The sequence below is a fragment of the Cherax quadricarinatus genome, unplaced genomic scaffold (genome assembly GCF_038502225.1).
Source record: "Cherax quadricarinatus isolate ZL_2023a unplaced genomic scaffold, ASM3850222v1 Contig3, whole genome shotgun sequence".
Taxonomy (NCBI): Eukaryota; Metazoa; Arthropoda; class Malacostraca; order Decapoda; family Parastacidae; genus Cherax; species Cherax quadricarinatus.
In genome coordinates this window covers 275001-289384 of record NW_027195029.1, presented here as the reverse complement: position 1 = coordinate 289384, position 14384 = coordinate 275001, and the positions used below count along the sequence as shown (strand labels likewise).

General features: G+C 44.8%; 1 protein-coding gene across 1 annotated transcript in view; it reads left to right on the top strand.

Annotated features, from left to right (window-relative positions):
• LOC128704588 (uncharacterized) overlaps nt 1–14384 on the top strand; it is a 50995-nt gene that overhangs the window by 20105 nt on the left and 16506 nt on the right. The window lies entirely within an intron of this gene.

The window sequence follows — 14384 nt, the reverse complement described above, 5'->3', positions numbered from 1 at the left end:
GTTGTCTCCTGACCTGTTTTGCTGACTCGGCCATTTTTAAAACACTGAGGGGAGTAACGCCACCTACAACCTGACTTTCCTTGAGTTTATAGATATATTTGACGTTTTCTGCTATGATTCTCTCACTGTACACTGGTCAGCTGAATATAGGTCAGCTACTAAAACATTAACCTTGACTGTTTAACTATTCACTTCTTTCTCACGACTAGCACTGAGGGATATCCGACCTATAACCTTGGCCTGGGTCCAAGAGAACATATAGGCCTGGGTCCAAGAGAACATGTAGGCCTGGATGAATTACAACAACTGAACATGCTGAATGTTGAAGACACTGAAATTAAATTGTTTATAAAATTGCTCACAAACAGTATCAAGAATATCTTGCTGTCAATTTTGTCAAGGTTGGGAACCAAAACAATCACAGTACTAGGGGGAGAGAACACAACTTTGTAGTAGCCACAGTCAGTGGCCAGTCTTGTACAGCAATAAAGGAATGGAACAGACTACCTGTATATGTCAAATCTGGGGGACTGATTGCCTTAAACTCCTTCCGATCTTCACCATTCTTCTCAGTATTGGACTGATGAAGCCACTGTGTGGCGAAACGTTTCCACAGTAGAGATACCCAAGTGTTGCACTTGTGTCTAATTTATCAAACTTATTTAGGTACAGGTACATATAAGTACAATTAGCAGACATATTGTAAATTACCGTCCAGGATAACCCCAAAAAGTCGAAAGGACTTATTTCTACTGGGGTCCTTGTATTTCTACTGGGGTCCGTGTATTTCCACTGGGGTCCTTGTATTTCTACTGAGGTCCGTGTATTTCCACTGGGGTCCTTGTATTTTCACTGGGGTCCGTGTATTTCCACTGGGGTCCTTGTATTTCCACTGGAGTCCTCGTATTTCCACTGGAGTCCTCGTATTTCCACTGGAGTCCTCGTATTTCCATTGGGGTCCTTGTATTTCCACTGGAGTCCTCGTATTTCCACTGGAGTCCTCGTATTTCCACTGGGGTCCTTGTATTTCCACTGGAGTCCTCGTATTTCCACTGGAGTCCTCGTATTTCCACTGGAGTCCTCGTATTTCCACTGGAGTCCTCGTATTTCCACTGGAGTCCTCGTATTTCCATTGGAGTCCTCGTATTTCCACTGGAGTCCTCGTATTTCCACTGGAGTCCTCGTATTTCCACTGGAGTCCTCGTATTTCCACTGGAGTCCTCGTATTTCCACTGTAGTCCTCGTATTTCCACTGAAGTCCTCGTATTTCCATTGGAGTCCTCGTATTTCCATTGGAGTCCTCGTATTTCCACTGGAGTCCTCGTATTTCCACTGGAGTCCTCGTATTTCCACTGGAGTCCTCGTATTTCCATTGGGGTCCTTGTACTAACCAAGAGGGTTAGGAACGCAGGATAAATTAGACTTTTGGATTATCCTATGTTATCTTGGGTTATCCAAGACTACATGACACATAAACCACTATATAAGGGAATTACAATAATAAGCTGAATTATATAAGTTTACCATTTTAAACTAGTTTTCTATTATTTGTAATCATAGAAAATGCAAACAAACTTTTAAGCACTAACTAAAACTATTTCTCCAGCACTTGTCTGAATATTATAGTGAGTTATACTTTATAATAATATAATATCTTTATTTACTACAAGTACATGTACAAGGTATACAGACCATAGCTGACATCAGTGACATACTATTATATAGAAAGCCGCTTGTTATGGTGGGTTTTTCGGGCACATTAGTCCCAGGATGCGACCCACACCAGTCCACTAACACCCAGGATGCGACCCACACCAGTCCACTAACACCCAGGATGCGACCCACACCAGTCCACTAACACCCAGGATGCGACCCACACCAGTCCACTAACACCCAGGATGCGACCCACACCAGTCCACTAACACCCAGGATGCGACCCACACCAGTCCACTAACACCCAGGATGCGACCCACACCAGTCGACTAACACCCAGGTACCCATTTTACTGATGTGGGAACATAGAGAACAGGTGTAAAGAAACATGCCCAATGTTTCTACTTTGGCCGGGAATCGAACCCAGGCCCTCACCGTGTGAAGCGAGAGATGGTTAGCCACCCAGGATAACCCGAGATAGGGAGTGTTAGCCACCCAGGATAACCCGAGATAGGGAGTGTTAGCCACCCACGATAACCTGGGATAAGGAGTGTTAGCCACCCAGGATAACCCGAAATAGGGAGTGTTAGCGTCATCGAGGACTGTCTGTCTTATTTCCATTGTGGTCTTTCAGGGAAGCCGTAAGAGTAACATCTCGACCCCTTTATTTTTGAACTGATTACGTTCATGTTTGGTGTACTATTAGAAGCTTATATCGAGTATGCTGTGCTGAAGTTTCAAACATATCGGCCAAAAAGGAAATGAAATATGCAAAATTTACGAAAAATTACATTTGGCAGTCGGGTCTGACTCAGTGGTACTTGGAATGGTGGCTTTGACACTTGCTGCTGATAGAACACTTCTAATTCCATTACGTGCTGTGTACCTTTTCTAAAATAAACCTTATCTTCGTGCTAAAATAATAAAGTTTCATAACTTTTTTGACATTTTGGAAGATGTCGGTCTTGTTGCCCACATAAATCTAGAAATATTTGGGATCCTTCTGAGAGGAACACAGAATCTAGTAAAGCAATCATTCTTCTGGAGTTTACCTGGAGAGAGTTTCGGGGGTCAACGCCCCCGCGGCCCGGTCTGTGACCAGGCCTCCTGGTGGATCAGCGCCTGATCAACCAGGCTGTTGCTGCTGGCTGCACGCAAACCAACGTACGAGCCACAGCCCGGCTGATCAGGAACTGACTTTAGGTGCTTGTCCAGTGCCAGCTTGAAGACTGCCAGGGGTCTGTTGGTAATCCCCCTTATGTGTGCTGGGAGGCAGTTGAACAGTCTCGGGCCCCTGACACTTATTGTATGGTCTCTTAACGTGCTAGTGACACCCCTGCTTTTCATTGGGGGGATGGTGCATCGTCTGCCAAGTCTTTTGCTTTCGTAGTGAGTGATTTTCGTGTGCAAGTTCGGTACTAGTCCCTCTAGGATTTTCCAGGTGTATATAATCATGTATCTCTCCCTCCTGCGTTCCAGGGAATACAGGTTTAGGAACCTCAAGCGCTCCCAGTAATTGAGGTGTTTTATCTCCGTTATGCGCGCCGTGAAAGTTCTCTGTACATTTTCTAGGTCAGCAATTTCACCTGCCTTGAAAGGTGCTGTTTGTTGTGAAAATCAAGTCAGTTCATTCATAAATAATGATGGATCGGCCCTTACACCTTACACCTGTTGTCCTGTTCACCTAGCAGCAAATAGGTACCTGGGTGTTAGTCGACTGGTGTGGGTGGCATCCTGGGTGTTAGTCGACTGGTGTGGGTGGCATCCTGGGGGACAAGATTAAGGACCACAATGGAAATAAGTCAGACAGTCCTGGATGACGCACTGACTTTCTTGGGTTATCCTGGGTGGCTAACCCTCCGGGGTCAAAAATCAGAACAAAATCTTATCTTTTACACTTTTTCCGTGACCTACGAGTGTTTATTACAGTTAACCATTGTAAATCTTCGTTTTCTCTCAACAGTGACGAGAGAATGGGTCTTCACCTTCAGGGGATATATCGCTAGAATTTTTTTCCCAGTGGGGCGTCATATTATGCTATATATTATTTTTTCTGGTGTACTTTTTATGTTTCTATGCTATTATTATATTGCATTATGTCATATTAGATCAATTGTGATAGGTAAATAAGCCTTTTAATTAATATTAGCGTGAGTATGGAATATTTTGTTGACTGAAGGTGTCGGCCATTTTGGGCACTCTTCCCAGGTGAGGTTCCTGATTGGTTCCTGGACCATATTAGCTCCGCCCACTCTGCCATGATCTCAGACGGTGAATTTATATTATATTAATCAAATCAAATAAAATCAAATTCAATTCAAATTCAAATTCAAAGTTTATTCTCTATAAGGATTACAATGCTGAGTTTACAGAAATTTGGTTATTGTTTGGTTTACATGTAGTAAAATTGTGATTACAGAGTGTACCACTAGAACACCTAGCATGGCTAGGTATTACAGAGTGTACCACTAGAACACCTAGCATGGCTAGGTATTACAGAGTGTACCACTAGAACACCTAGCATGGCTAGGTATTACAGAGTGTACCACTAGAACACCTAGCATGGCTAGGTATTACAGAGTGTACCACTAGAACACCTAGCATGGCTAGGCATTACAGAGTGTACCACTAGAACACCTAGCATGGCTAGGTATTACAGAGTGTACCACTAGAACGCTTAGCATGGCTAGGCATTACAGAGTGTACCACTAGAACACCTAGCATGGCTAGGCATTACAGAGTGTACCACTAGAACGCTTAGCATGGCTAGGCATTTCGGGCATACTTAGTTTTATTCTTAATTGTAAAATATTACAAATTATGAGGTAAGTTGGTATTATGGCTAAGTGACTAAATACTAGTTTATGAGTTTAGCAATGTGAATGCTTTTGTTTTGGCACAATACATAGTTTCAGTATTGGAGTATCATAGGATTCATTATTTTAAGACTGAGATTAATATTTCTGTTTATGGTCAAATGAGTGAGTGAGTGTAAGTGTGAACCACCAGGTGGTATTCGTGTAGTTAGTTGACAATGTGGGGTTTACAGGATTTGGATATTGTGTGGTTTACATGTTATAAAATACTAATTACAGAGGGGGCCACTAGGACACCTAGCATGGCTAGGCATTTCGGGCAGACTTAGATTAATTCTTAACATTAAATCCTTACAGATTATGGTATTAAGGCTAAGTGACTACATCATAATTTGTGAGTTTAGCAATGTGAATGTTTTTGTTTTGGCACAATACGAGATGTCTATATTGGAGTATCATAGGCGAACTTATGACTAGTTAGGATTCATTATTTTAAGATTAAGATTAGTATTTCTGGGTTTATAGTCAGTGGTTGAGTGAGTGTAAGTGTGAACCACCAGGTGGTATTCGTGTAGTTAGTTGACGGGGTGTATCAGGGAGATAAGATGTTTTCTAATGGTAGTTTTGAAGGTGATGAATGTGTCTGCAATTCTAGAGTTCTCAGGTAGGGTATTCCAGATTTTAGGGCCTTTGACATACATTGAATTTTTGTAAAGGTTTAGTCGGACACGGGGAATGTCGTAGAGATGTTTGTGTCTGGTGTTATGCCTGTGGGTTCTGTCACAACTATCAAGAAAGCGTTTTAGGTCAAGGTTAATATTGGAATTTAAGGTCCTGTAGATGTAGATTGCACAGTAGTAAGTGTGGATGTTCTGAACTGGGAGTAAGTTTAGATCTATGAAGAGTGGGGGGGGGGGTGTTGCCAGGGATGGGATTTAGTGATTATTCTTACTGCAGCTTTTTGTTGGGTTATTATTGGCTTTAGGTGTGTTGCTGCAGTTGATCCCCAAGCACAGATAGCATAGGTGAGGTATGGATATATAAGTGAATGGTATAGTGTGAGAAGGGCAGTTTGCAGCACGTAGTATCGTATCTTGGAGAGGATCCCAACCGTTTTGGATACTTTTTTTGTTATGTGTTGGATATGGGTGCTGAGATTTAGGTTGTTGTCGAGGTATAGGCCTAGGAATTTGCCCTCATTATGTCTGGCAATTAGAGTGTTGTTGATCTTAATGTTAAGCTGCGCAACACCTGCTCTGCTACCAAACATAATATAGTAGGTTTTGTCAGTGTTAAGTGTAAGTTTATTGGCTGTCATCCAAGTCGATATTTTGATCAGCTCCTCGTTAACAATGGTGTTGAGGGTGGCAAGATTAGGGTGAGAGATGACATAAGTCGTGTCGTCAGCAAAGAGAATGGGTTTCAGGTGTTGGGATATGTTTGGAAGGTCATTGATGTAATTAGACATAAAGATATAAGAAAACGATAAAAATAGCAAGGGGGGGAAAAAAATGGCGAGTCTGCGCGCGGGGGCGTTGACCCCCGGAACTCTCTCCAGGTAAACTCCAGGGTATGCCAGGCGCTGTCACCATGTCACAAGGATAATTATACCAGAGTGTAGCCAGAGAGTTTAGCTATTTTTCGGTAACAATAACTCAATTTTCGTATTTTTTCGAGTTTTTTTTTACTACTGTCCACCAGGCCACGGTGGCCCCTGGCCTAGTGGTAAAAGCTCTCACTTCACACAGTAAAGTCCGGGTTTGATTCCCGGCGAGGGTTGAAACATTGGGTGTGTTTCCTTATACCGGTTGTCTATATTCACCCATCAGTAAAATAGGTACCTGGGTGTTAGTGGACTGGTGTGGGTCGCATCCTGGGACAAAACTGACTTAACTGGCCCGAAATACTCAGCATAACCAGCGGTTTTCTGTATAGTAGTATGTCACTGATGTCAGCTAGACCTGTGCCTTGTACATGTACTTGTAGAAATAATCAACACCAGTCACCTAACACCCAAGTACATACTTACTGCTAGGTGAACATGGACAGCAGGTGTCTTAAAGAAACATGTCCTAATGTTTCCACCCGTACTGGGGATCGAACACGAGCCTCAGTGTGTGGGTTAGGTGCGCTACCAACCCAGCTCTGTTGTAATGCCAATCTATTACTGCTCTTGAGAAAGATACAGAGACCTAGTCATGAACCTGGCCACGGGGGGCGCTGAACCCCAAAACCCTCTCCAGGTATACCACAGTTGTGGTATACCAGGTATACCACAACTGTGGATGTCTTACAGTGATAATTACTGTACAATTGGTACTTGTACATGACTGGTACACAGTACCGACAAGACAAATAACTAGACACATATACAGCATCTGGTTGAGTTAGTAACCTTCCTGGGTTGATAACTAATGATAAATAATAATCTATATTACCCCCAGTATGATGGAGTAAGTGGTAAATAGTGACCTATTAGGCAATGAGGAGAAAGTTCGTTCCTTCCCTACCTTTGTAACTTGTCATAATTGTGACTAGACCTACCTGGAGTTCATTACCTTTGTAATTTGTGAGTTCATTACCTTTGTAAATTGTGAATTCATTACCTCTGTAACTTGCTCAGCTATCAAAACTTTGAGGCCCAGTCCCTGGACCCATTATGTACCTCTGTAATCTTTTGACTACCGCCCACTGGATGGGTATGTGGTGACTACCGCCCACAGGATGGGTATGGGATGCATAATAAACATATTAAACTACTAACTAACCCTAGTATGAGAGGGACAAGTGGAGAGAGGGAGAGAGAGAGGAATAGCAGGACAGGGAAGCGAGAAGGCAGCGTAGGATAGTGCCAATATCCTGTGTAGACACTACACACTGGTGTCCTGGCGCCTACTGGTTAATGTATGCATATTAAAGACAATTCGTGAAGTTAACAGTAATTTTGTAAGTTTATATACATACAGATACACATAAATACAATTATCATAGTGTAAATTACACAAGATAATCCAAAATAGTCAGATTTTTGGGTCGTCAACACACCAGTGTGGTAGAGGGCCTCTGTCTCCCTATAATTTATTGCAAATTACTCGACCCAGTTAGTTTTTTTCATGATATTGTTGGCTGATCTATTTATAATGGTTAACATCTTGGCCCACATCCTGGACAGAGCAAAACGTGTGGTCAGGCCTCCCTAAACCTGCTACCTATGTTTACCTAGCAGTAAATAGGTACCTTGGTATCTGTATACCGCAATGCTCATACATGTTATTGGCTTTCTTTGTGTTTAACATTACTTTATTAACGCTACTTTATTACTTAGTTTGTTGTGGGTGGCATCCTGGGAAGGGGCGAAACGTCTGGGCAAGTCTCTTTCCACCTACTTGTCCGTACTTAACTACCTTAGGTATTAAAGTATTCTGGACTGGTGGTATATAGGTGACATGTAGCCTTAATGACCCTCGTGTAGTAGATAGACTTGATGACACGTAGCCTTAATGACCCTCGTGTAGTAGATAGACTTGATGACACGTAGCCTTAATGACCCTCGTGTACTAGATAGACTTGATGACACGTAGCCTTAATGACCCTCGTGTACTAGATAGACTTGATGACATGTAGCCTTAATGACCCTCGTGTAGTAGATAGACTTGATGACATGTAGCCTTAATGACCCTCGTGTAGTAGATAGACTTGATGACATGTAGCCTTAATGACCCTCGTGTAGTAGATAGACTTGATGACATGTAGCCTTAATGACCCTCGTGTAGTAGATAGACTTGATGACATGTAGCCTTAATGACCCTCGTGTAGTAGATAGACTTGATGACATGTAGCCTTAATGACCCTCGTGTAGTAGATAGACTTGATGACATGTAGCCTTAATGACCCTCGTGTAGTAGATAGACTTGATGACATGTAGCCTTAATGACCCTCGTGTAGTAGATAGACTTGATGACACGTAGCCTTAATGACCCTCGTGTAGTAGATAGACATGATGACATGTCTATTTACTTATTACAACCCAAGAGTCCCAAAGGCCTGTTATCCTGGGTGTAAAGGGAGCAAAATAAACACAGCAGAAAAAACTTTTGACATATATTATCTTTCACCAAGCAAGAACAGAAGTATGTACACAATATACACTATGTACGACAATAGGTATTAATGCACTCCACGGTAAGCAAGGCAGAATAGAAGCCTGTAGAGAGCAGACCGTGCTTCAACCAGCTCTAGAATGGGAATGACAAGGGCAGACAAGTGTGTGTGGTACCCACAACACCTCTGCGATTGCCAAAACCATATTCTCATTGGCTGGAACCTGGGTACTGATTGAACGACGGGGCCCCATCGTCAACCCTTAGGACCTGGTTTGCTGGTTGGGGGAGATAGCCTTTCAATGAGGGTGTGTACATGCGCCGAATAAAGGTTACGTACTCTTTGCATGCCACACTACTACACGAGGGTCATTAAGGATATAGGAAAGCACTGGTTTGGTAATATAGTTGTGGATGGGTGGAACAAACTCCCGAGTACCGTCATAGAAGCTAAGACGTTGTGCAGTTTTAAGCGTAGGTTGGATAAATACATGAGTAGATGTGAGTTAGACCTGACTAGCTTGTGCTACTAGGTCAGATGCCGTGCTCCTTCCTTAAGTGGAAGTGACCTGACTAGGTGGGTCATTGGGCTAATCCGGGGGGAACACATGGACCTGCTTCACATGGGTCAGTAAACCTGCTGCAGTGTTCTTTCTTATGTTCTTATGTGTTCTCTGTGCCTCAACATTACACAGGAACATAATGGGTCCAAGGACTGTACCTCAACATTACAGAGGTACATAATGGGTCCAGGAGCTAGGAGACAACGTTTTGATAGCAGAAAACTGAAATATTTACATGTTTAAATCTGGTTACAGTCGTAATGAGTTATTATGAAGACACGAATTAGGCCACACACACACACACACACACACACACACACACACACACACACACACACACACACACACACACACACACACACACACACACACACAGGAGCCAGGAGCCAGGAGCTGTGACTCGACCCCTGCAACCACAAATAGGTGAGTACACACTCAGACATTCACACACTCACTCTCACTCTCTCTGCAACAACAATTACGTGAGTACACGTGCGTGAGCACGCATACACACAACACACACACTGTTCAACTGCCTCCCAGCATACATAGGGGGAATTACCGATGCACCCCTGGCTGTCTTCAAGCAGGCACTGGACAAACACCTAAAGCCGGTACCTGACCAGCCAGGCTGTGCTTCATACATTGGATTGCGTGCGGCCAGCAGTAACAGCCTGGTTTATCAGGCTCCGATCCACCATGAGGCCTGGTCACAGACCGGGCCATGGGGGCGTTGACCCCCGGAACTCTTTCCAGGTAAACATACACACACCACACACACACCACACACACACCACACACACACACACACACACACACACACACACACACACACAGGCGCAGACAAGGGGATGGTAAGCAACAACGGAGACATGCCGTACACGAAGGCCCTATCAGACCCACGTGGGGCCAGGGAAAAGACGATGAGCACACTGAGATCAAGCGACAGGTCTGAAGACAATGATGGAAATTCAAAGTCAGGCGCAGACAAGGGGATGGTAAGCAACAACGGAGACATGCCGTACACGAAGGCCCTATCAGACCCACGTGGGGCCAGGGAAAAGACGATGAGCACACTAAGATCAAGCGACAGGTCCGAAGACAATGAAGGTTTGTTATATGCAGAGATTCTAACAGCCAACTGCAGTAGCAAGGGACAGCTGGCCAGGAAAGACAGTCCACTGAGAATAGAAGTTTCAGATATGACAGGGACTGAAGGCAAGAACATGTCAATGGAAGGAAATAAAATGCCTCAGAGGAAGCAGATGGAGACTCAGTGGGAGGAGGAAAGGGCGAGGTCAGTCTTTGTGTACGGGCTCCAAGAAGCCAAGGGGGCCAACTTTGAAGAAATAAAACAGGAGGAGAAAAAAATGATTGAAGGCATCATGAAAACAATAGGGGAGGGCAATATGACCCAGGTGACAAATTTTCAGAGAATTGGGTGGTTTGCGAGTGGAAGGATACGGCCTGTCAGAGTAACTTTCAAGGAAGAATCAGTTCGAATCAGGATTCTGCAAGAGAAAGCAAGACTGAGGGACAAAGAGGGGTACCAGAGAGTATACCTCGACCGCGACAGAACACAAGAAGAAAGGACTACACTGAAGGAGAGGGTACAGAGACGCAAGGAGGAACGAGAAGCAATGAAAATGAGCAGGACCCAGACACAGGAGGAAGGGCAAACACACCCCACAGAATCTCCCACCAAAAGACCCCACCCGCGACATTCCCAACGCAACTGAGCAACCTATACTACAACCCACTCACTGTTCCCTCTGCCACCAACCCCCATATCACAAACCTCACCCCAACAGCTGTCCCTTATGGGCATTCTGACCCCACCCCCATCAACACATACCCCACCTACACCACAGCCCCATATAGGCCCCCACCAAGGCTCTCGCTCCCCCAACCCCAATATACTTGCATGACCACAATGATAGAAAAGAAACTAAAGGTTTGGTACACAAACGCGGATGGAATAACGAATAAACATGAGGAGTGGAATGAAAGAATCAGTGAAAAATCCCCAGACATCATAGCAGTCACAGAAACAAAACTCGCTGAGACAATAACAGACACAATCTTCCCAACAGGATATCAGATCCTGAGGAAAGATAGAAGGAGTAGAGGGGGAGGAGGGGTTGCACTGCTCATAAAACACCAATGGGGATTTGAGGAAATGGAAGGCATGGACATGATTGGAGAAAGAGACTACATTGTAGGTACAATTCAGTCCGGAGAACATAAAGTAGTCATTGGAGTGATGTATAACCCACCACAGAACTGCAGGAGGCCAAGAGAGGAGTACAAAGAAAACAACAGGGTGATGGTGGACACACTGGCTGAGGTGGCAAGAAGAGCTCACTCGAGCAGAGCAAAGTTACTGGTAATGGGCGATTTCAACCACAGGGAGATCGACTGGGAAAACCTGGAGCCACATGGGGGTCCCGAAACATGGAGAGCCAAGATGATGGATGTGGTACTTGAAAACCTCATGCATCAACATGTCAGGGACACAACCAGAGAGAGAGGGGAGGATGAGCCAGCAAGACTGGATCTTGTGTTCACCCTGAGCAGTTCAGACATCGAGGACATCACTTACGAGAGGCCCCTTGGAGCTAGCGATCATGTGGTTCTGAGTTTTGACTATATAGTAGAGTTACAAGTGGAGAAGGTAACAGGAACTGAAGGGGACAGGCCAAACTATAAAAGGGGGGACTACACAGGTATGAGAAACTTCCTGCAGGAGGTTCAGTGGGACAGAGAAATGGTAGGAAAATCAGTAAACGAGATGATGGAATATGTGGCAGCAAAGTGCAAGGAGGCAGAGGAAAGTTTTGTTCCCAAGGGAAACAGAAATAATAGGAAGACCAAAACGAGTCCTTGGTTTACCCGAAGGTGTAGGGAGGCAAAAACTAAGTGCAACAGAGAATGGAAAAGGTACAGGAGGCATAGGACCCAGGAAAACAAGGAGATTAGTAGAAGAGCCAGAAACGAGTATGCGCAGATAAGGAGGGAGGCCCAGCGACAGTATGAAAACGACATAGCATCGAAAGTCAAATCTGACCCGAAACTGCTGTATAGCCACATTAGGAGGAAGACAACAGTCAAGGACCAGGTGATAAGGCTGAAGAAAGAAGGTGGAGAACTCACAAGAAACGACCAAGAGGTATGTGAGGAGCTCAACACGAGATTTAAGGAAGTATTTACAGTAGAGACAGGAAGGACTCTGGGGGGACAGACCAGATGGGGACACCAACAAGGAATACACCAACAAGTGTTGGACGACATACATACAGATGAGGAGGAGGTGAAGAAACTGCTAAGGGACATCGATACCTCAAAGGCAATGGGACCGGACAACATCTCTCCATGGGTCCTTAGAGAGGGAGCAGATATGTTGTGCGTACCACTTACCACAATCTTCAACACATCCCTGGAAACTGGGCAACTACCTGAGGTATGGAAGACGGCAAATGTAGTTCCCATTTTCAAAAAAGGAGACAGAAAAGAGGCGCTAAACTATAGACCTGTGTCATTGACGTGTATAGTATGCAAAATTATGGAGAAGATTATCAGGAGGAGAGTGGTGGAGCACCTGGAACGGAACAGGAGTATAAATGCCAACCAGCACGGATTCACGGAAGGCAAATCCTGTGTCACAAACCTTCTGGAGTTTTATGATAAAATAACAGAAGTAAGACAAGAGAGAGAGGGGTGGGTTGATTGCATCTTCTTGGACTGCAAGAAGGCCTTTGACACAGTTCCTCACAAGAGATTAGTGCAGAAGCTAGAGCATCAGGCGCATATAACAGGAAGGGCACTGCAATGGATCAGAGAATACCTGACAGGGAGGCAACAACGAGTCATGGTACGTAATGATGTATCACAGTGGGCACCTGTGACGAGCGGGGTCCCACAGGGGTCGGTCCTAGGACCAGTGCTATTTTTGGTATATGTGAACGACATGACGGAAGGGTTAGACTCAGAAGTGTCCCTGTTTGCAGATGATGTGAAGTTAATGAGGAGAATTAAATCTGATGAGGACCAGGCAGGACTTCAAAGAGACCTGGACAGACTGGACACCTGGTCCAGCAAATGGCTTCTCGAATTTAATCCTGCCAAATGCAAAGTCATGAAGATAGGGGAAGGGCACAGAAGACCACAGACAGAGTATAGGCTAGGTGGCCAAAGACTGCAAACCTCACTCAAGGAGAAAGATCTTGGGGTGAGTATAACACCGAGCATGTCTCCGGAAGCACACATCAATCAGATAACTGCTGCAGCATATGGGCGCCTGGCAAACCTGAGAACAGCATTCCGACACCTTAGTAAGGAATCATTCAAGACACTGTACACCGTGTATGTCAGGCCCATACTGGAGTATGCAGCACCTGTTTGGAACCCGCACTTGATAAAGCACGTCAAGAAACTAGAGAAAGTACAAAGGTTTGCAACAAGGTTAGTTCCAGAGCTAAGGGGAATGTCCTATGAAGAAAGATTAAGGGAAATCGGCCTGACGACACTGGAGGACAGGAGGGTCAGGGGAGACATGATAACGACATATAAAATACTGCGTGGAATAGACAAGGTGGACAAGGACAGGATGTTCCAGGGAGGGGACACAGAAACAAGAGGCCACAATTGGAAGTTGAAGACACAAATGAGTCAGAGAGATAGTAGGAAGTATTTCTTCAGTCATAGAGTTGTAAGGCAGTGGAATAGCCTAGAAAATGACGTAGTGGAGGCAGGAACCATACACAGTTTTAAGACGAGGTTTGATAAAGCTCATGGAGCGGGGAGAGAGAGGGTCTAGTAGCAACCGGTGAAGAGGCGGGGCCAGGAGCTAGGACTCGACCCCTGCAACCACAAATAGGTGAGTACAAATAGGTGAGTACACACACACACACACACACACACACACACACACACACCACACACACCACACACACCACACACTAACACCACACACACACACACACCACACACACACACCATACACACACACCATACACACACACCATACACACACACAGCACACACACACAACACGCACACACCACACACACACCACACACACACCACACACACACCACACACACACCACACACACACCACACACACACACAACCACACACACACACAACCACACACACACACACACACACACACACACACAGCACACACACACCACACACACACACCACACACACACACACCACACACACACACACACCACACACACACACACC